Here is an 8,750-nt window from a genome sequence, read left to right as displayed (position 1 = left end):
TCACAGGATGGTGCTGCGGAGGAAGTGTTTTGGACACTGTAACACAGAATGTACAGTGCTGTGTTGACAGCAGAAGAGAAATTCAGTCTGTTCTCATTTTTATTATACATGTAAAATATGTTAAGGCACCTGTGTGGTACATGTACAGAGCTGAAGAGAGATTCTGAGAGAAGAGGGATTACTACCACACGGGAGACTGAAAAAAATTGAACTTGCCCAGGTTACCCAATATATTTATACATTTCAGATGAATTATGGGCAAAACCCATATACAGAGACAGTGTGGTGCAGTGGTTAGAGTAAGGTTAGGACGGGCAAAACCAGATTCAAATCCACCCACAGCCATGAAGCTTAGTGGGTGACCTTGGGTCAGTCTCATCCTCTTTGCCAGGGTTACCACAGGGTTGTTGTGAGGTTAAAGTGTGTGTGTGTGTGGAGGTAGAGACACGTCCACCACTTTGACCTCTATGGAGGAAAGGCAAAGTATAAATAATAAGGAGTAACCCAGCCAAAGGGTTAAATATTTTTAAAATCTGAGTGATTTTTAAGGGAGAGCTTTCAGCATGTGCTTCAATTTCCCACTGAACATCACCAGTTGCCATAGGTATTCAAACATAGAAAGTGATGTGTTTAAAGATTAGGCTTCCACTCAAATTTTGTTGATTTATGTATCAGTTATTGCAGCTTTGTACTCCAGAGATACTTTTTCTAGACTTCTTTTGGGGTGCAGATGGGGAGATATTCTTGTGATCTTTACATAAGAAAACAAGAAGAGCCATGCTGGATCAGTCCAATATCCTATCTAGACCAGCATCCTATTCCCATAGCGGCCAACAGGATGCTTATGGGAAGCCAACAAGCAGAACATGGGTACAAGAGTAGCTTTCCACAATTCACACATGGTTCCTACTAGCAACTGGTATTGAGAGGTGCACTGCCTCTGATACTTGGGGTAATATACAGCCATCATGATTAGTAGATATTGATATCTTATCCTCCTTTCTTAGCTGCAGGGAGAACAATATTACTCTGCTGGAGTATGGAATGCATCAGATTTTTGACAAACTATCAGTATCTAAGCTTATGAAGTTAAGGATTTTGTTCTAGAACTCAGTGCAAGATGGAGGTGAGGAAGGGAATCAATCACTGCTCAGGGAAACCACTGCTAAGGCATACTTTAGACACCCCCATGTTTATACAGCAGAATGAGGTGGTAGAATGCTGATGTCGTAGAACGCACTGCACCATTCTACGTTCTATTTTTTTGTGCTCTTTCACTTTTTTTTTTTTAAAGAAAGCTTCTCTGTGTTTGTGGCACTCCAAACTGGCAGCTGGTGGAATAATAGACTGCCCCTCTGTGCCTGGGGAATTCCAAACTGGCAGCTAGCGAAGTGATGTACTGCCCCCTTCACAACAGTGGCATGTATACTGATCAGCTACAGACTCAAGAGAATTTAAATTGGCTATGCAGCCACATTTTCAGTGGTACAAAATGCTTCTCCCCTTCAGTTTATGTTCTGGCTCAATATTTCTGTCAGTGATCTAAAGCCCAAATGCTGAAGAGCATGGAATATATATTAACATGCTACATAACCGCATAGTAAGTCTTCAGTGAATGAAATTGTGACGGAGACTTCAGAAATGAAATCTGAATATTTCATTAAATAGAAGACTTTCCTTTTAAAATACTCATCTTTCTTTTTCCCAAAGCTCTAAATTAAAACCAAAGCCTTCGGGTCTATAGCAGGCATAGGTAATGTTAGGAGGTCCAGGGGCCGTTTTTGCACCCTGGACTTCCTCTCTCCATGGGCCATGGAGTCTACAGGGTGCATCACACAGTTTGTGGAGCAGCCCTGAAAATAAAAAAAGCAAAGTCAGCAGTTTGCTGCTGAAATTTGGTGGCAAACCACAGAATGCTGCTTTGGTTAGATTTAGCTTGCAAAAAAGCTAAATTTGGCCATTTGGGCACTCCATAGCCACTATAGACACCATTTTGGGGTATGGGGGGGGATGCATGCTGCCCATGGGATGCAACCTGCATGCAACCCTGGTCTAAAGAATGGAATTACTGAGCTGATCCAATGTTAGTCCTACTTTGTGAGACCCATTGAAATGAATGAAACTTAGAGTGTCTCTACGTTAAGCAAAAATCCCACCAAAAAACACATCCTTTCCGCAGCTTCCTGCTTTCGGTTGCTTTGTGGGATTAGGAAGGGCTTCTTTACATGGCAGTCACGTGGTTTGAACTGAGGGAGTGCCTCCCTCCCTCTCTGGCATGTGTGCAAAGGAGGGGGGAAGTCTTGTTTTCATAGCATAACTTCTGCTATACTGTTTTCTCGCAGCCCCCAGGAAACCTCTGACTTACTTCTAAGTAGACATAAAATGTAAGATTGTGCTGTAAGTCTGCAACTCTTGGCACACGTATGTGGGAGTAAGCCCCATTGAACTCAATGAGACTTATTTCTGAGTAGACATAGGATCACCCTGTAAGTCTGCAACCCTCAGCACACTAACTTGGGAGAAAGCCCCATTGAACTTAATAGGGTCCTCTGAAACAACAGAGAATGTTGCTTCTGAACTTGGCGGGGTGGGTGATAAGATGTGTCTCCCTTCATTGCATGGAGGCATTTTACCCTCTTTTCGCTCCAATTGAGAAATGTGGAGGCAGGAGTCGCAATCAGCAGGTGATTCTTGCCCTCATGCCTGCCAAATCTGCTCAGGTCTCGTTTCGTGCAACCCCGCTCCCGTCCTCAATGCCTTTGTCATCCTGACCGCGCCCCCAACAACTGAAAACAAATGCCCTCAGCAGGCAGACACAGCGGTTTCTTTCCACTATTGGAGAATTTCGCAGGGAGATCATGGCGCTCCTGTTCCGTGAGTTGGAAAAAATACATTTTTTGTGTTTGGGAAAAACACGAGATAGGCTGGGGAAAATAGCGGGAGTCACCCTGGAGGGTGACGGCATCATCTAAAGAGCCCGCAAAATTCAGAGAGAGAGACATCTCAATAGCAGGATTAAAGCTCCGTGTGATGAACCCTTTAAGTTAGACTAATATTACATAACCCATTGTCATCTAATCGTACTGACTCTGTGGTCCAAATGTCTAAACATGCATGGGATTGCACCTTTGCCCACTTACATTCTACTCACCAGCCCCCTCACACACCTTTCATGGTCTCATCCTCCCCTTAAGGAAGGTTCTATTTCCTTTACAGAGAAGTCAGAGACGACACCTGATCTATTTCTAGTAACATCAGCTAGTATCCAACAAACCACAAAAGAGCTTCACAGGTTCAAGGAGCATTAGGTTTCCTTTTTATCAAAGAGCAGCACCCCTTTCTACCACCCAAATGGGGTTCAAAACGGAGTTTCAATGGTTCAAAGAAAAAAGTAAAAAATTACCCTGGGATACGAGCCACTGCCTGAAAAAAAGATGTCTACACAGTTGGAATTCCAAGATCAAAGGATGTTACTATACCACCCCCTTTTTTCAGGTACCAGTTATTCATACGTACACACAGATAAACATCAGCAATCACAACCCTGTCATTGTACACCATTGAACTGTCATTGTACACCATTGAACTGTCATTGGAGGCGACCGCCTATCCAATGCAGGGCAGGAGAAGCACAGAGGGGATTGTTCCCTCCGCACTTTTCCTGCCCTGCATTTTCAGCTAGACAGCTGATTTCAGCTGTCTAGCTGCGGGAGGGCAGAGCAGGGGAGGAGGCTGCTGTACGACACATTGGACGTGTCGTACAGGCATTTCCGCCCTCCCCGCCCCAGAACCACCACCCCCATAACGCCCCTTTCCAGCTGCTCCACTCTCCTTTTGCGAGTGCAGAGTACAAGGCTGTTCTGCACTGCCTCTGAGGCGGTGCAGAAGTGGGGGGAGGTCAGTTCTCAGAAAACCAGATATCCTATGGCCGTCTAGCCGCTGTCTAGCGGCCATAGGATTGCCCCCTAAATATCTCTTTCAAAAGACTATTTTGGGTCCCTGCAACCTTGAGAATATATATACCAGTGTCTATATTAACCAGCCCTACTTGTCCTGTGAAAGTTGTTTTAAAAATAATTAATATAATATTTGAATTCACATTGTAAAATTAACAGTTTCCCTTCTTCAACAAGTGGTGAAACTTGCTTCAGTGAAGTTATTTCAGGATTCAAAGGCAGCACAGTAATCTTAGTATTTCTGCCAGGGTGCCCATTTGCAATCCCACCACAATATTCCTGCAATGTTCCTTTAATATTCTGTCACACTTGAGCATGTCCAAGGTTTCATTCGCAATGGCAGTTTACTGCTAGAACTGCTGGTTGGAAGTGTTTCTACTACTGTATGGTTCCTACTTGACCAGTAGTAGTTGGTGTTAAGTTTGAGGGGGCTTGTACATCTTTTGTTTTTTTGGCATCCTTTTGTGTATTTTTGCACCTGAAGGAACCTATGTGGTTCACCCAGAATGGGAGAGAGTTCTGAGTAATGGCTGATTGCTGTATTTTCAAAAATGGGAGATTAATCACTGTTTGCTTCTTTCTTGTTCCCAGGAGCCCTATGGGTGGATCCAGGTGAAATCACCACATCATCTGGCAGAGCCCAATCTGAGGTCCTGTTTCCACAAGTGATTTACTCTGAACTGGCTGCGTGGGGGTCATTAGGGATACATAACATCGTGGCCATCCAGCAGCAACCCCGGAGCTTATCAAGGAAAAAATTGATTTCCTGAGACTGCTTGTAGTCCGATTCTTTTCCTTACGTCGGGTTCTCTTCGGTATAGTTGCTGTGTGCCCCAACACCCACATTTACCTTGGGTATGCAATCCCTGCCCAGGGGTGTGCCCTTCACCGTGACCCCAGTCAAGGGGGGTTTGCTGTGTGTTTCCCCGCCCTGCACAAGTCCATTAGTGTCTCCTCAGAAGTAACTCCCATTGTGGTCAATGAGGCTTGCCCTCTGAATGCCCACATCAGAACTTATAGAAATCCCCCTCAATCGACATGGCACGGTTTAAAGCCCAATTCCCTAAGTGCGGTAAAGCGCGATCTTGAGGCTCCAATTCTCCTTTGTTTGGTTTATTGCCTTCGGAAGCAACTACTTCAATCCTTCCTTATAGAGTTCCTGTGAGTTAAAATGGGGGCTGGTTTCCCATCTTTGTTGAGCAGCCCCTGCCAGTCAGATGATGTTCATTCCAATCCCCACCCCCACCAGGAAGTATGTTCTGTGAAGTGACTGGTGCAGAGAACCTGCTCATGGATCCCTGAATGGACCAAAGGGCAGCAAAGCTGGTTCCTTTTTAAAAAGGAACTCTGTGGAACTCCCTCCCTAGGGAATTCCGCCATGCCCCCTCTTTAATGAGCTTCCGCCACGCATTAAAAATGTGGTTGTTCAGGCAGGCATTTGGGGTGGGCTAGGGTAATTTTAGAAATGTGCTTTTAATGTTCAGTTGTATTGTATGAACTGTTGTACATCGCCCAAAGTGGCTGGGTGACCAACCAGATGGGCGATTAATCAATTTAATAAATAAAAAAAATAAAAGAATCCAGTACTCCTCCATTAGCTTCTCCTGTTGTTGTGGAAACACTGTCTGAATGTCTGCAAACCCTCCCCCCACCTGCCATTCATCTTAAAACTCTGACCATGATGCAGACATCATGATTTCAACATTGCCAGCCTTTCCTCCTCTGCTCCTATTCCCCCCTCCCCTGCTTTTTTGTAAAATCTTGCCTGATAAAGAGATCTGGATATTTCCAAAGGTTGCAGTTTTGTGACCCAAATTTGGGTTGGCCTAATAAAAGTATTACACGAAGGGCGCAATCCTGTGGTCGCTAGTCAGCAACTAGATGGCCATAGGATAGGTCGGTTCACGGGAACTGCCCTCGGAGCCCGCACTCTTTAGTCAGTTCCCTGAAAACCAACCTCCACCCCCGCCCACGCTGTCTTGTAGGCAGCACGGAATGGCCCCGCGCTCGGAAGAGGAGCATGGAGTGATGAAAACGGGGCATTCCTGGGGCATGCCAGGGTGGGCGGAAGTGCCGTTCCAATGCTTCCTATGCGTCGTCCGGCATCCGCTCCCTTGCCCCACTTCGACTTCCCGCATCTAGCCACAAATGCAGGGCAGCTGAAGTGCAGAGGGGACGATCCCCTCCGTACTTCTCCTGCCTGCATTGGATAGGCGGTCGCCTCCAAGTTCAGAGGCGGACGCCTATCCCAATAGGATTGCGCCCTAATATGGGCTTGGGGTTTTTCTTTTTCTGGCCAGCATGGCTACTTGTGCTTTTAAAAATAACGTAATACTGGCAGCTCTCAAACAAGCTACTGGCTTCACAGCTGCAACGTTGGGCATTTTATTATTTTAACAAGGGAAAGAAGAGCACCCAATTTGCCAAGGACGTGCCTGTGACCAGTTTCATCCTGGGGAACACACCATTCTGCTCAGAAGTGACAGAACAGCCTCTCTTCCAGAAAGGGCCTACCCCCCGTGCACACAGGAGCGCACAGCCACACTCTTCTCGCTTCTGAAAGAGAACCGGCTCCAACAGGTTGAGAAGGAGGCGGCGGGCGCGCGCACGTCCCGGACGTGGCTTGTCATTTCCGGGCTGCCGGAGGCCGCGGGAGCGCGCAGGCGGGCCGGCGGAGGCGGGGCCGCTCTAGGTCCCGGTCTCCTTCCGAGGCTCCTCGCTCTTCGGGTGGGTGAACTTTGAGTGGCGGGTGGTTGCCGCCGCCGCCCCTTTCCCTTCCTGATTCGACGATGGTTGCTAGGCTGCTTCGAGTTCAAGGGTCAGTTGCTGCTGCTCTCCCCAGCGGGCCCCCGAGGCATCCCGAAAGCAACGCGAGGAGCCCGCAGACGCGGATTTCCACCCTCAGGTACGTTTCATCCTGAGGAGCATCCTGAGGCAGGAGCAGAAGGGAAGCCGATACGGTTTTTACCCCCGCCTGCCTCTTTCGCCCTGCTAACGCGCACGCACACCCGCACTGCTCCGTGGGCCTCTCTGCCGCAGGCCTTCTTGGGCATCCCAGACTGCTGGCCGAGTTTCGTGTTTTTATATTATCCGCATAATTCCCTCCTGGTTTTGTACTTCGGCCCTTATCCTCGCTTCTCTTCTGCCTTGCCTGGGGCTCCGCATTAATTCTCTACAGAAACAGCAAGTGTGTGGTGTTTACGTGCAACCAGAACGGTGGTGTTCTTGGTTTACTTTATCTGGAACAACTACGACTTTCAGGTAAAGGCAAAAAAAGAAAAAAAAAATCCTTGCTTCGTTTATGAGCGTTCAGTGGGGAGGGGGAAAAAAAATCTGCTCTCTTTGCACCTCATCTATTCCTGGTCTAAATACAGTTTAATAGGCATGAAGTGGCAAGGACTTTGTCGTAGGTGGTCCTGATTGTGCACCCTTAGACTCCTTGCTCATTTCAGCTCATGTCAGCTGAGGAAGATTAAGGGCACAGTTGTAAATGTTCTGAGAGTGGTAGCTTGGTCCCAGAGTTCTCATTTGACTAGATACTGTAATGTAAACAAAATACGTATCAAGTATATATTCATTTGTATCTGTGGCATCACTTCTGAGTTTGATGTAGTGGTTGTCAGTAAGGCTGTCATTTGTAAAGTGCAAATGTATTTGATAGCGTGACTGATCTGTTCCTTGAGACAAAGACCTTGTATTGCTACAAACAACAGTTAGGCTTTTCACAAAGATTGAAATATGCTACCCATATAATATCCCTCATCTGTCCAGAATTGTTAGCTTTAGGGTATGGAGAGTGTCTTGGAATATAAGGTGGTGAAAGGCAAATGGTGAATGATGCATGAACTTAGAAAGCTAGAGGGGTTTTTAAAAGTTGTTAGCCAGTAATTAATCATTTGCCAACTTTCTCAGGCTGGTCTTTATTGTGGGCATGATAATTTGATGATTAATGCAAGCCTGTCTCTTTAAACTTCTTGGGGTTTGAGACACATGAGGATTTTGTTTAGTTACTTACTGGATTTCATTAGATAACTTATATTTACAGGCTATCGGTTTGTCATGATGAGCAGAAATTTCGTGATTTAAAACTATGCACTAAAATAGAATTAAATGACTTTGGCTGCAATCCTTTACACACTTACCTGGGACTAGGTACCATTAAACTTGGTGGGACTTACTTATGAGAAGAAATTCATAGGATTGTGCTATTTTTTGTGCATCCTGTAAATTTTTGTGGCTAGAGCAAATCTTGCAATTAAGTGACACATTTGGCTTTATATCCTAACAGGAATTTTATTAACTGTTCAAATATAGGCCATTGAAGAAAGACATAACCAGAGAAAAGAGGCTTACAGTCTGCTCCTATCCCTGTTGTTGCTGGTCCTATCCCTGTTGATGGAAAATATGATTCTATTAAGTGATCAAAAAATCCTCCTGTTTTAAGACCAGAGTTAAGGCTATCATGTTGGCTCAAGCTACACAAAGCCAGGACATTTGAAGCTTAGGCTGATACCTTAACTGATGTGCCTTGTGATCAGTGATGATGATGTGCAATGTAAGAAATTGTGCTTGCTTACAACTTACACTCCATGTGCCTGCACTTTTCCTTGGCCTTTCAGGCCCAAATCCAGATGGGGAGGATGGCGTGCCTGATACCAGCAAAGATGCCTCATGTTGTCCTGGTTCTGTATTGCCTTATGAAGCATTTGAGCCTTAGTGTTTTGCTAGAGGAATCCGCCTGTGAGTTGATCCATGCCTGTTTGTTGCTTACATCAGTAGATCACAGAATGGGTT

The 8,750-nt window shown here is 45.8% G+C and overlaps 1 protein-coding gene across 3 annotated transcripts in view; it reads left to right on the top strand.

Moving 5' to 3' along the window:
* The first annotated feature begins 6,595 nt into the window (after positions 1 to 6,595).
* Positions 6,596 to 8,750, top strand: part of SHPRH (SNF2 histone linker PHD RING helicase) — a 70,825-nt gene continuing 68,670 nt past the window's right edge. For 2 of the 3 annotated variants that reach the window (XM_084827751.1, XM_084827749.1), the window contains exon 1: positions 6,596 to 6,861. The gene's annotated coding sequence lies outside the window, so the exon portion shown is untranslated. Of the gene's footprint in view, positions 7,218 to 8,750 lie in introns of all 3 variants that reach the window. The other variant, XM_084827750.1, reaches the window with a different exon arrangement.

This window comes from Heloderma suspectum, chromosome 1 (assembly GCF_057233095.1).
Source record: "Heloderma suspectum isolate Gila_16-S chromosome 1, 16-S_ref, whole genome shotgun sequence".
Classification (NCBI taxonomy): Eukaryota; Metazoa; Chordata; class Lepidosauria; order Squamata; family Helodermatidae; genus Heloderma; species Heloderma suspectum.
Note: the sequence above shows the minus strand (reverse complement) of the source record. Positions and strands in the feature narration are given on the sequence as shown.